The 15442-nt window shown below is 38.4% G+C and overlaps 1 protein-coding gene across 4 annotated transcripts in view; it reads right to left on the reverse strand.

Moving 5' to 3' along the window:
* Positions 1 to 15442, reverse strand: part of LOC139127975 (endosome/lysosome-associated apoptosis and autophagy regulator family member 2-like) — a 236864-nt gene that overhangs the window by 211100 nt on the left and 10322 nt on the right. The window lies entirely within an intron of this gene.

Consider the following 15442-nt stretch of genomic DNA (forward strand, 5'->3'; position numbering starts at 1 on the left):
ATATTCTGTATGTTTTTTAACAGCTAGCCATTTCCACTGTACATGAACCTTCAAAGGATTTTTTTCATTTTTAACTGAACTATGTGTACTTACACAAAGCAAGAAAAAATCTTTAGTAGTTATAAAGGAATGCTTTCCTATCTTCTGAAAAAATAATACATTTGTTTGTCACGTTTTTGCTGTGCTTATATCATCCAATCACAGCAGAATTTGGATCAAGATTGCCCTATACAAACCAGTTAGCTGTATTTTTCTAGTGACCTAGCTGGTCTTGTAGTCTTGTGCGCAGACTCAGTAGAGTTAAAACGAACAACTTAGGAGGTCTCTGTCTGCCGTGTTTTGAATGTGGAGTTTCTCGATGTCAGATTCGCGCCAATTGCTTTTTGTCAGTCATTTTACAGTGGGAAAATAACAAACAGAAATGTTGGTTGTCATCAACAGTTAACTTTATGGTTTATTTGCCCGAAAAATAAGTCAATGTTTGTTCACTGAATTCAAAAATAGCGCCAATGGCACTTGATCACAACTCGCACATTGTGAAACTACTCTATCTCTGGGTACACCTGTACATGAAATACTGAATGGGTAGGTGCTGCGGGTTTGGAGTTTGTCAGTAAATGCACACAGAAAACAAAGTCCCGAAGTAGCGAATTCCAGCCATTTTCAAACCACACTGTTTGTCAGTGGGGTAAGCAATATTCGCAAAAATCACATTTCCAGGCTAATAGACTATGTTTTACGAAATCACATGTCCTTATTACAAAATAAAACGATCTTTGTCTTTAAATCAATGCGCCAGTAAACAGGTCCAGCAGCTAGTTATGTCATCAAGTCTGTAATGTTAAGGGTCATAACAAATGTGAGAAATCTAAAACATTAAATATGTTGTTTTTTATCAATTTTATTACCAAAAGCGCATGAAAATCTCTGATACTTTGAATCAGCCATCCTGCATATTTGTAACATTCATCAAAACCTCATTTCTGTTCCACAACTCATTAAATAGTCCACAATGCAGGATTGGTGTACATTCCAAAACTACATATATGAAAGACCCCTAAAATCAATTAGTTAAAGGGGGGTTAGAAATTTCCCAAAACTATCTAACCGCTGCTCCGTTTGGCTCCATTTTTCCGAATCGGAACCTTGGAATTAGTCTAAATATCTCTACCAAATATCAATGCAGTCTGTTCAGCAGTTTTTGACTTTTTGTCGTTTACAGAAAATGGACACTGTCCACCACCGGTTGAAGCTAACCCTATATCACAACTTCCAGATGTGATAATGACCTATGGTCATTATGTTAAAAAATACCGCCAATGGCGCTTGGACATAATGACCGCCTAGTATTATCGGCATTTATTAACAACCACACTCACTGTGAATTAGACAGACCACGAAGTCAATGAGCAACATATAGCTGAAAGACTATTTTTCACATTGGGATTTTAAGCTCATTTTTATGAGAAAAGAGACATGTATAAAGAAGACATATTTGTAAATTGTTTGTTAAGTGACAATCATATATGCATCTCTTGAAATTTTGTGGTTATAAGGTATAACAGTAGTGTAAGAATAATGAGGTATGAATAAGTTAGTAAAGCTAAGTTGACAGTAATTAAGATTACAAAATTATACACTAAGCTGGGGAAATCTGATTGAAATAAATGTTGAAAAGTAGCAAAGTCATGGTTATCTTTTGTCTTATACCTTGTGTAAGTTCATGAACTTTACATAAATCTTGCTATAGATTTGTTGCTAATGGGCAATAACTGTGTTTCAGATCATTTGAGAGCAATCTATCCATGACAGGTTTAAATTGTAATATACTTCTATTTAACCCTTTTCCTGCCGAGCGCCCTTGTCCGTTATTCTCCCAAGTCAGTAGAAAACCGCCCCATAATATGTGCCTGCAAAAGATTGGCTCTCCTGCATGTTATCCTGCCAGGCATTTTGGCAGAAATCGCCCATTTTCAGGGTAGTTTTAGCCGTACTTATACGTGTTAGACTTCGATAATTTCTACATGCCCGTAGACAGGGGAAGGAGCTCAAGGGTTGCTGCAGAAAAAAATTGAGGTCACCGGCTTTGTTTGCCCCTGGGAGTGCGTCATTTTATTGCCGTTTCATGTTTATTTTTTCGGAAATAAACTCCTTCAGTATTACGTACGTCCGCTAGGCACAAACATCACCTCACTCGTCTGTTAGTCAGAGACCCTGAGGGTCGTGCTAGGGGTGCAGCAGCACCGTCAAACCTGTCCTGTTTCCCCAGGGTAGGGTCAATTGAATACGTACCTCCAACGACTTGGCAGTGTAGCACAAAAACTACGTTTTGCCGTTGTATTAACGACATGGCTGAGCCATTGAAGCACAGCTTTACGTAGTTTTGCCAGCTCAGTTGGGAGTTGGCTTACGAGTGTTACCGTTCATTACTGACTTAATCGAGTGGTCCTCAGTCAGGTACGGGTTTGTACCGACATGGCTTGGGCTGCAGCTAACCAGTGATAACCAGTCACTACCCCCAAGTCTTCAGTTCACTTTTGCGATGCACGGGTGCAACGCAATATGCTTCCATTGTTCTAGCCATCGACGTGTCCACATGCTGGCAGCCATATTGTACTGCTAGCTGGTTTGCATAACAAAAGCAGTCCCTGCTAAATGCAGACGGTATCCCCGTACATGTAGCATATTGACCTCATGTGCCCTTTTGAATTCTCTGTACGCAAACAGCGTACGTAGTTACCAATGCATCGGCAAGAGGATACGTTTGCCTGCAAACCAGAGCCAGTACTTCGGACGGTGGAATAAATAAAAAATCCAAAGCTACGTCCATTGAATGGCACGGCCAAGGCAGTGAAGGACGTTGCCTGGCTTGAACTTGCAGAGCTGAAGCCCAGCTTAGTACGTCGGACACCAGTTTGTAATGGTATTTCCGAGTCGTTCATATCCGTTCCATGGGAGGAACAAGTCGAGCCGTCCCGTCAAAAATACGTTCTCATTTTCAGTCACGCACAACTGAATAAGTGACTTTCGTCTCGCACCATCGGCATATCTGCCAAGTCGTTTGCAAGAGGTAGCCTTCTAGATTAGCATTGCCGAGTTGGTCAAGTTCGGCAGCAATCTGTATAGTGCCAGGCAGCCAAGTACGTCCAACTCCGCCAGAAAACGTCACCATGCTATCCTGCCAAGTCCGCTAAAAAGCGGTAAAAAAAAACCAGCCCCCCTCGGGTGTGGGGGACTGGCGGACAGGTTTCTGCACCTTTCCCTGTCCTTGGACTCCCTGTGAACCCATTTCGAGAGCAAACGCCGTTCCTCGCCCAAAACCTGTCCTCGAACGACCCCTAGCGTGAGCAAGGGTTTGCTACACGTAGTTCCGTCGACTAGGCAGGAAAGGGGGTACCAAAAAGGAGCCCGATTTCCACCGCCTTAGGAGGATAACGGCCGTGGCTGCTCAGCTTCTAGCTACACCGAATTTCAAGCGGATTTTCACCGACTTGGCAGGAAAAGGGTTAAAGGAGAGAAACTTCTCAAATAAATTTTTTCCCTGTAATTTGCTGTGAGAACACATGGACAGATGCTCAGGACTCTATGCTGGTGCTACCTTGATAACTAACCTACAACTTGTAACGTCATTGTCTAACCTGTTCACCCCAATTTCCTGTAGACAGGTCCACACTCTCCATTGATAACAATGGGTTTGGGCCATACCATTGTAGTGAAAGACTGTAACATGTGAGGTTGTGGATACTTAATCTCTGGAATGTCAAAGTCTGTATATTGACTCAAGGATGTTTACTTAACAAATGCCTAGGGACATCTCAAAAGTGAGAATCTAAACTATGAAATATGTTTTTTTAATGCTTTTGATGCCTAAAAGACCATAGAAATCTCTTATACTTCGAATCAGCCATCCTGCATATTTCTAACATTCATCAAAACCTCATTTCTGTTCAACAACTCATAAAACAGTCCACAATGCAGGATTGGTGTACATTCCAAAACTACATATATGAAAGACCCCAGAAATCAATTAGATAAAAAGGGGGGTTAGAAATTTCCCAAAACTATCTAACCGGCGCTCCGTTTGGCTCCATTTTTCTGAATTGGAACCTTGGAACCAGTCTATGTATCGGTATCAAATATCAACGCAGTCTGTTCAGCAGTTTTTGACTTTTTGTCGTTTACGGAAATGGACGACATCAAACACCGGTTGAAACCACCTCTATATCACAACTTCCAGCTGTGATAAAAACTGGGCCCATTGACACTACAGCTTGCTTGTGACTCTCATTGCATGCAATCCCGTCATAGTGCCAATGCCATTCACTGAACTGAAAACGTTTCTGTAACAGTAAAGTCCAATTTCCGAGTCAATTTTTGCTACCAGAATTATTTTCATAGTGTTACGGACATTCATACTATGCACAAAACTTCAGTTTGTCTCCTGTTCTCGATCGTACAAAGATAATGAGACAAGGGCAATAAACTTTTGTTAACGTAACTCTCAATGGGCTGACATGCTTTCATATGCAAAATCAGCATACGGAGAGTACAAAAAGTATCAAAATTGAACCAAAATTAGTTCCTTTCATGTTAATGTTCTTGCTACACTATACAATGCCTGTTGCCAAAGTATTAACAGGTGCCGATAATGGGTCAAATGCATCGAAGTGTGACACCCATGATATTTGATATGCCATTCCAGCCAGTGCGCGATGGGTCGCCCCTTCTTCGTACACTTGGCGGCGCGCAGCACACCAAAGAGGGAGAATCGCGCAATCGCGCAGCCTAGATGAAACACTGCTGACACCAAAGCTGGAAGTAGCTATGACAGATTATCTGGAAGGAAACGACTTTTCTGTGAATTGGCTGACATGATATGGCAAATCTCTCGTTTCATGATTGCTCCAGGCGTTGCTTCAATCAATGCTTGCTATTGCATTGTCGATCATCACCAATCGTCAAAAGAGTTTAATTTTTCCTTTTGCTCCATCCCAACGAAGCAGACTTTTGGCCCCATTCGACTGCCAATGACTGAGCTGGTGGTAAATGGCCTCACAAATAAATTCTCACCGTAGATTTTTACTTGAGTGTTTTACTGCAGTGTGGGCACATACAGTGAAAATGCGTTATGGTTGTCTGTACGCTGTGGTCCACAGTTATGCTTATTAGCATATAGGAAAGACAGCCCACTTTTGATGTCATCACATTCCTGAGCAGTTGGTTCTTGCCAGACCTCGTAACCTGTGGTTACTCGCAGCTTGCAGCTTCGCCGCTCGCTCCGCATGCAGGTTCGAGGTCTGGCATGCGAGACTATGAAAAAGTTGACATTTGGATGATGTATACAAGCAACGGCCGATACAGCTTTGCTGCGTTATAAGAAAATAACTATTTGCGACAAATGTGTTGATGAAGGTGGAAATATTTGATAACTCATTTCAGGATGACCCGACAAAAAATGGCAAAAATAGCCACAAAAAATGCTCCATTTATTGAAGATCAATACAATTCATCATAATTGGAACATACATTGGGAAACCTAAGTCCAGTGAATGTCACCTTTTATCCCTTCTAAAATCATCCTTGAACAAGCGACCTAGCGGCGGATATAGCTCCGCTGTGTTTATGTAGAGAATAACTATTTTTGACACATGTTGATGAAGAAGGTGGAAATCTTTGATAGCTCAATGCAGTGGCCAGAAAAAAAGTGGCTTAAATAGCTGCAAAAATACACAATTGAAGATTTCATCATACTTTGAATATATCACATCGGATCATCCCTAAAGAACATGTCAACCAAAGCTATCTGATGATAGTTTTTTGAGAATAAAAGTTTCTGACAAAAAATGGCAACAATTGCCCCAAAAATAAAAATTGCAGATTTCATCATAATTGCAAAAGATCAAATTTAGTTCATCTGTAGGAACCTGCATATCGAATTTCAAAGCTATCAGACTAGCACTTTTCTAGAAACACGTTTTTTTGACCAAAAATGGGACAATTGCCCAAATTGCAAAAATACCAAATTGCAGATTTCCTCATTGTTGCAATAAATATCATTTTTAGACCAAAAATGGCAAAAATTACCCCCAAAATACAAAATTACATATGTCATCAGAAATTAAATATATATTACTTAGTTTATCTGTAGAAAGCTGTATACCAACTTTCAAAGCTGTTAGACCAGTACTTTTTGAGAAACACATTTTTTGACCAACAATGGTAAAAATTGCCCCAAATATTCAAAATTGCAGATTTCATCATAATTTCAATAATTATATATCATTTAGTTCATCTATAGAAACCTGTATACCAAATTTCAAAGATATCTGATGAGTAGTTGTGGAAATACACATTTTTGGACCATAACTGGCAGAAATTGCCCCAAAAATACAAAATTGAAGATTTCATCAGAAATTCAATATATATTACTTAGCTCATCTGTAGAAACCTGTATACCAAATTTCAAAGCTATCAGATGAGTAGTTTTGGAAATACACATTTTTTGACCAAAAATACTGTCAAGGACACTATGTGCTCACATTCGGTTTGAATTGGTCCATTCAAGAAATATTTAAACCAGAAAAACAAGAATGACAAAAGCAAATAAGGTCTCCAGCTTAGGTACTGGAGGTCATCTTTAGGAACATGAATATCAACTTCTATAGCAATGGGACAAGCAGATCCTAAATACATAAGCACATGTCAACAACAAAAAACAGAGAAGGCTTGATAAAAAAAGAAAAGGTGGGAGTGGGCAAAAATGCACAAGGGATCTGGTAAAACATAGGGCCAAAGTCCCTGAAGCTACTATAGACATGGATACAAAATTAAGTATTTCCTAACTGTATGAAATTATCTCACTAAGGTCATCCTAGGGACATGTAAACCAAATATTAAAGCTGTCTGACCAGCGATTTTGAAAAAACAAGCGACTCAACAGTTGACAGAGCTCTGCTGTGTTATGTAGAGAATAGCCTTTTGTGACACATGTATTGATGAAGAAGGTGGATATCTTTGATAGCTCATTTCAGGATGGCCTGACCAAAAATGGAAAAAAATTCCGTAAAAATACAGATTTGCATATTTCATCAGACTATATTAGTCTATAATAGCAAATAAACGAGAGTTAATTACATTCTAATTAAAGTAAACAAGACTTGCTTAAATCAAGATTTACGTCATAAAAAAACAGCATATCTGTCAGGTTATAAAAATCTTGAGCTGGTTATCTTTTAATATCAGTACTTTCATCCTATTAACCAAGCACATTTTAACTTTCAAATTAACATTGTAAGTAAGTTCTGTTGAATAAGTTGAGACTGTACGTACTCAGAGAAAGCACACTGAAGAGACAAATGTTTGAAACTTAAGAAGTTCAAGGTCATCAAAAGCATTATAAGGAATCATGTTACACTTTCATTGCACTGTTTACACATATTGCATAATTGCTATAAATAGCACATGAGGAATCTTACAGCAGAGCTTTACCATAAAAACCCTATCACTTTGACCACTCTTATAATTGACCACTCTATATTTTTCCTCAAAAAGTAATCTTATTTTATCCTTACCAAGTCAACCATAAATGGAAATTAGAACTTCCTCTATCTCTATTTATTTGACCACCCTATCATGACAAACTATTGTGAGCAAATTCTTTAAGATAACATAAATGGTGGTTCAGAATATATCAAAGTTGGGATTCAGGAAAGTTGCCTTTACATGTTTTAATCCTCAATTCACTATGAACTGTCAAAAAAGTTGAACTTTCTGATAATTCCACACTAAATTATTTTGGCTTTGATGATTTCCTAATTAATTCAATTATTTAAAATCATATTCATTATTTTTTTCTGGGTGAATTGATAGGGTTTGTACAGTACAAGAATTACATACAATGTAAGTCAAACTTTGACCAAAAATGACAAAAAAATTCCTTAAAAATACACATTTGCATATTTCATCACAATTTGAACAAATCTAAGTTGGGTTACCCCTAGGGACCTGTATACCAAATAACAAAGCTGTCTGACCAGCGGTTATGAAGAAGAAGATTTTTTACCAAAAACACCTTTTTTGGCATTAATTTGCCTATTTTCAACAATATCAAAAAATTAAAAAAAAAAGTTTCTCAAAATCATATTTTTCATCTACACAACAAATATCAAATCAGTAAGTACTGCGGTTCTCAAGATATTTGAGTGGACGGACGCCTCACAAACGGACATACATACATACATACATACATACATACATACATACATACATACATACATACATACATACATACAGACTGACGCCGGACGCCGGACGGATACCCATCCCAATAGCTTCTATAGACTATAGTCTATAGTAGCTAAAAAGTAATGCTGCATCATCGATCTTCTAGACCCTACCCCCTCCTGCATATCAAATGTTCCACCCCTTGGTATTACATAAGACCAAATGACAGGAAGTACATGTACAACCTTGGAGATTTTTAATTAATGCCATGAGTGTTATCATTCTAATGTAAACAGCACTTAAGGTGGTTGGAAAGGCTATTTTTGCACCAATTCTTTTCTCAGAGTTAATGTCAAGTTTCAAGTGTTAGAATCAAGATATTTAGTTCAAATTTTCAGGATAAATCTCTTAGTTAATACTTTTTCCAAAGAGTATAAAAATTCTATATTTGCAGCCATGATTTTGAAATATGACACCAGTAAATATTAAAATTTATTTTTTTTATATTTTCTTTACATATTTGAATTTAATAATAATTGGATAGTATCAATATTACCAAATTAGTTATAAATATGTTGACAATATTATTTGTAAGATTTGTACGGCAGGATTTGTAAATAAAATATCTTTTTATGATTTTACATTGGTTTACATATCAAAAAATTATTAAAAATTCTTTCAAATTTCAAAATATGATTTTTCAAAAAGTACTTCAAATACAGGAAAATTGTGCCGTACATATCTTATCTGTAACCTTGTTAATAGGCAGTAAAAATTCTATGTCCATATCTCATTTCAAAGGTTGGATTAAATTGGTATATAATTATGTAGGAAAACTGTTATTCTGTCAAAAATGTTGAAAACAGGCAATATTTGCACCCCTCTTTTGAAGTCACAGAGCAGTCTTTTTGGTAAATCTCACTTTTGACACCTCTTTGACACTCAAAGAATCTAAAAATGCATTTACAATAGCAGTTACTCACTCTGAATGCAAGCACCGCCTTGTCAACCTTTCCTGAAAAACAGCAAATAATGACTTTCCCTTTTTAAACATTTTATTAAAAGCTAGGGGACCTCTACCATAGTTAATACACTAAGGACTCCCCAACTTCTTCTTATTTGGTCAGTTTTTCAGAAGTTTCAACAGGCTGTAACTCTGCAATGCCTTTGTGCCCAAATGTCTAGTTTTTTTTATTCCACAGAGAATGTTGACTACTTTTATATTTTAATAGTTTTGTTGCAGTTTATAACTGACGCTCTAGCCTTTCCAACCACCTTAAGTTAGTTACAGATAGTGAAACGCCTTCCACTGTGGGCGGTGATTACAACATCTGGAATTATCCTGAATCCAAATTTCTCATCAGTTCTTGTATGTCTTACCTAGAAAAGTTGCAAAAATTGGTCCAAAATGAAAAAATAGCGTCAATGACACTGTAGCTCCAATCCTGGACTATTTAGTGTTTGTTCTCTGGTCAGATATTTGAACATGTGTGAAAGGGATAAAGTGCATGAAGTGAAAATACTTAAATGAAATGTAAGTGGAGACAGTGAAATATGTTTAATGTAATTATTCAGAATATAAAATGGAAAAAATACAGAATTAGATATATCGAATACTGTGATACAACCATTAACTCAACAAGTCATTTACAATGACATAGTCCCCACTTGTAATAGGAGTATTAGTCTTGATGGGGCAGGAAAATGTGGTCATTAAGAAGTATCACTGGAGTGTATATGTTGAGATCTATGGGCACATACGTCTATGTCGTTGTTCCCAATTTGAAACACATGAGGCATGTCTAAGTTATGGTTCTAAATCGGGAAAAAAGATCAGACCTCTAGCAGTATTGGCCAGCCAAGAAATACATATGCGCATTATAAATGAGGTACAAGATGTGACATCTTAAGGTCTAATATCCTATCAAAATTGGAGGGTATAGAACTTGTGGTTACTGAAATATGCATATATATGTATAATCAAGGTCAAAGGTCATCGAGGTCACATGACATTTTGAAAAAAAAAAATTATATTGCTGATTAATCACTATATGCCAAAAAATCAGATCTCTAGCTCTATTCGCTTGCCCAGAATTAGATGTGTACATAATTAATGAGGTAAAGCGTGTGTTGTCATAAGGTCTCCCATCCTACTAAATACAAAGGACATAGCACTTGTGGTTACTTATTTATTGACATAAACATATATTTAAGGTAAAAGGTCATCGAGGTCACATGACATTTGGTCAAAAAATTTCTCTCCTATAGTTATCCCTATATACCAAAAATCAGACATCCAGCTCTATTGGCTCGCTCAGAATGAGATATGCGCATAATTATTGAGGTACAGTATGTGGCGTCATAAGGTGTCCAATCATACCAAACATGAAGGGTGTTACATAGCACTTGTGGTTACCGAGTTATGGAAAAATATGTGTATTTGAGGTCAAAGGTCACCGAGGTCATGTGACATTTTGTCAAAAAAATTGTATTGCTAAGTTATCCCTATATACCAAAAATCAGACCTCTAGCTCTATTGGCTCGCTCAAAATTAGATATGCACATAATTAATGAGGTACAATATGTGGCGTCATAAGGTGTCCCATCATACCATACATGAAGGCTGTAGAACTTGTGGTTACTGAGTTATGGAAAAATATGTTTATTTGAGGTCAAAGGTCACCGAGGTCACGTGACATTTTGTCAAAAATTTTTTTTTGCTAAGTTATCCAGGCAAAAATCAGACCTCTAGCTCTATTGGCTCGCTCAAAATTAGATATGCACATAATTAATGAGGTACAATATGTGGCGTCATAAGGTGTCCCATCATACCATACATAAAGGCTGTAGCACTTTTGGTTACTGAGTTATGGATAAATATGTATATTTGAGGTCAAAGGTCACCGAGGTCACATGACATTTTGTCAAAAAAATTGTTTTGCCAAGTTATCCCTATATACCAAAAATCAGACCTCTAGCTCTATTGGCTCGCTCAAAATTAGATATGTGCATAATTAATGAGGTACAATGTGTGGCGTCATAAGCTGTCCCATCATACCATATGAAGGGTGGTAGCACTTGTGGTTACTGAGTTATGGACAAACATGTATATTTGAGATCAAAGGTCATCAAGGTCACAGGACATTTTGTCAAAATATCCGAGATATCTGCGTGAACGGATGGACTCACGGATGGACGAACAGACGGACATGACCCAATCTATAAGCTCACTGGACTTCATCCGTGGGGACTAAAAATTGTGTCACTGCATCCTTTTCACAATATGAATACAATGAGAAACTAAATTTTTATTTTTCGTGGCCTTATACAACGGAGTCTATGGAGATCTGCCTTATACATGGGAGTCTATGGACGTGTAAACTAAAAATATGCAAATTTCACCACGATTTGCCCAAATTTGGGAAAGGTCACTCCTATGCACTTCCATACCAAGTTTCAAATCATACGGACTTGTGGTTTCAGACCAGGAGATTTTTTGACCAAAAATGGGAGAAAATTACAAAAAAATTCATGAAAAATAGCAAGTCCAAGATACTGACCCAGGATGTGCACAATCATTTCATGTCAGCCCAAAGTACTTACATGCTAATTTTTCATGTAATCTGCTCAGTGGTTATTGAGTTTTTTCAATTTTGACTGTTTTTACATTTTTTCACTTAATTTGCATATTTTTGGCAATGACAACTTCATTTGAACAAAATCTCATCTACAGCCCATCATCCATGTACACAACAAATATCAAGATGAAATGTACAGCGGTTTTGGAGTTTTTGTTGACGGACAGACATACATACAGACATACAGACATACATACATACAGACATTTCCCTAGCCTATAAGAATAGCTTCCATTGCCATATATACATATGGCTATGGGAGCTAAAAAATCACCTCAGCTATGTTTTCTGGATCAAATTTTCCTACAAATTGGTACCGAATATGACAAAATACCGTCAATGACGCTGTACCTTCTCTAATGTGTGGCCAGGTCAGATATGTAAAATTATGGGTTGACATCACGATAATTGTTAATCTGTTCGAAGTACTACTATACTTTAAAAAAAAAAAAGAAAAGTTCATGCAGAAACGGTAACATATATTGTCAGCGATGTAGTGTTAATTTTGACTTTACATCAAAATATGCCTTTGCCGGATACCAAAAATATATAAATATTAAAATCAGCCATGTTCAGCAAAATCCACACAACAGCATTGATCCTTTTCTAATTTGATTTGATTTGCTTATGTTATCCTTGTATGACAGTCAGTACAATATGGAACTTGAACACAACACAGTGAATAAGTATGCTGTAAATGAAATGGTGTGGCTGCATCCACATGCAGCAATAGAAGTGCCTTTGTCTCTCACCCCTCATTTCCAACCTGTCCCATCCCTGAAAAAATAGTTTGGTCTTATATTTATAATGTTAATAATTTCTGTATTTGTTAAAATGTGCGCATCTCAAAAACTTTTGATCATAAACATTTTCATTGTTTTTTATAGCTGACCAGTCAGTTAACCTGTTTATTTTGAATATTTGCGCATTTTTCCTCAGTATTTGACATTTTCAGAATACCTTCAATCTGTCATTTTCTAAATATTTAAATGCTCCTTTGTGTGGTCAAGCTTTCCACAAGCATCAAATGTGGTACTTCATATGGGAAGGTCTGCCTCTAGAGGGCGGGCATCAGGAACAGTGTTTGTTAGTTATTTCCTCCACATAAACTTCTGATTGTACTGTAAACAATGAACATGGCCGACGTCCGATTTTCCTGTCTAAAACTTTCACTCATTTTCGTTCATATGACTCTGAAACTCCAGGAAACGATTGGGAAGAAAGTGTTATCTTGAAATATTTAGGTACTCGCAGATATTTTGCAAAATTAAATGAAAAAAAATGCCTGGGAAAATGCCGATAGGCTTACACAATGACCGTTTTCAGATTCAGAGGCATATGATCATCTGCAGTTTATGCAACAGGCCCATTATCACGTGAGGCCATGAGGGGATATCCACACAACTCAGTACCAAACACTAGCGCACACAGAGTGAGCAAACACAAAGTGAGTACCCCTAACGTCAGCCCAGTAGTCTGTAAATTAGATTGTAGTCAACTAAGAAACCTTGGAGAAGGGCTTAACACTGTGGCTATGCCGCTAAGTCCCTTTTGATTTTTGTCACAGCTCAAAATCGTTCTCCTACACCTCAACCTGAGCCATAAACACCCCCACCAGTTTATGATATAACCCATCACAATAGCATGACGTCAACGGATCTTGACAGACAGAAGGTCTTGACAGACGGAAGATGTTGACACCAGTATACTGGTTTTCAACTCTAATACCTTCTCTGTCTATAAATAGACACGAGAAGATAAAAATTATGTTCACAGCCTTCAAAATTGTCTCACAACATATCCTGGGCAGTGTTCTCCCCAGGCCATTTTAGCGTAGCGGTCCCGCTACGCTTTCGCCTCTCCCCGCTACGCTTTGATTCTCCCCGCTACGCTTTAAAATATTCCCGCCATCCTTTAGTTCACATGCCAGCGCTCTGCGTAGCTACCAGCTGTTTGCATGCATTGTCTACACATTAGCACTCACTGCAACTTTCAACCTGGTGAAAGAGTGGAAGGTGTGAAGTATGGTATGCGTCCGATAACTTGTCCGTAAGTGTTGAGAGGAACGTTAAAACAATAGAAGAATCGGCTGGGTTGTTCACAAGTTTTCATTCTACAACGACTATTACAACCAACAAAGACCTTTAGTCAGTATACATCGAGGACAAGTATTCACAGAGTTAGGCGGTGTAGCACTAGCGGGGCCTTTGATCACATTCCCACGCTTTGATCAACGAAATGGACCGCAAAAGAAACAAAAGAAGCAGTTAACTAGTGAGGTTGAATTTGATTTTACAACGATGATCTTTTTTTTTGTCCGAGTACGATCACGATCGCGATCGAGTTCACATTGCATAAATTCCAATATGGCGGCAGCCATGTTGGCCGACGTGTTTATAACGTGTTGACATTGATCCTGGCGTCGCGTGTGGTTCCACTCTGACACGTTCTCTGAAAGATTTTACACCTGATTTTTGAGTGATTCTAGTCGTACTTAGTTCATGTCTAGTGATCATCTTGGTGGTATTTTTAAAATCAAGAATCGAACGACGATGTTCAGTGGCAGTGGTAGTTACGCCGGGGGGGGGGGGGGGGGGGGGGGGGGCTGGTTGAAATTGATCCCCGTGATGAAACATTATTCGCGGTGTTTGTCGTTCAAAAATGATCTAAAACTCAATTACCTTTTAATTGTGTAAAGCTTAAACTTATGAATTTTCCTCTTCGTTGGCAATTTTTGACAATTTTATTAGCAATATATGTATTTACCCTTTTCCTGCCGAGCGCTCCTGTCCGTTATCCTGCCAAGTCGGTCAAAACCGGCCCCCTTTTCCGTGTCTACAGAAGATAGGCTCTCCTGCACGCTTTCCTGCCAGGCATTTGGCGGGAAAATACCGCATTTTCGGGGTACGATTACCGACCATATACGTGTTAGACTTCAAAAATTTTTGCATGCCCGTATAGAGGGGCAACCGCTGATGAGGTTGTGTCAAGAAAATAACGAGATCTTGGACGTTGTTTGCCCCGGGGGACGTGCACTTTTATGCCCTTTTCTAGCTTACTTTTGCGGAAGTAAAGCTCGTTCGCCGTCACGCACGTCCACACCAGGGAAACATCACCTCGCTCGTGAGTTAGTAGAAGACCCAGGGGTTAGTGCTATGGGTGCAGCAGCACCCTCAAACCTGTCCTGTTCCCCCTGGGTTGTGTCACTTGGCCACGTACTTTGAACGACTTGGAAGAGTCGCACATTGCAGTTGCTTTGACGTAGTGTCAACGACATAGCTCGCCATTGAAGGAAGGCGTGTACGTAGTTTGGCCAGTTCAGTGCACACTTAGCTCGTTAGTGTTACCGTTTCCTAACAGGTTAGTTGTGCAGTTGTTACTAAGGTGCAGTTTGTACCACCTTAGCTCTGGACAGTGCAACTGCTCTATGCACTAACCCCAAACGACAGATGGTTGGTACAACGTCTACGTCGCACGAGCACAGCCTCCGTTGGGCTGTGCCCCTCCCACGTGATACAACGCACGTTCATCCATTACTATAGCGTCCTTACGGATCTGCCAAAAACGAAAGTGGGGGTAAA

Source organism: Ptychodera flava, unplaced genomic scaffold, assembly GCF_041260155.1.
Source record: "Ptychodera flava strain L36383 unplaced genomic scaffold, AS_Pfla_20210202 Scaffold_40__1_contigs__length_1388640_pilon, whole genome shotgun sequence".
Classification (NCBI taxonomy): domain Eukaryota; kingdom Metazoa; phylum Hemichordata; class Enteropneusta; family Ptychoderidae; genus Ptychodera; species Ptychodera flava.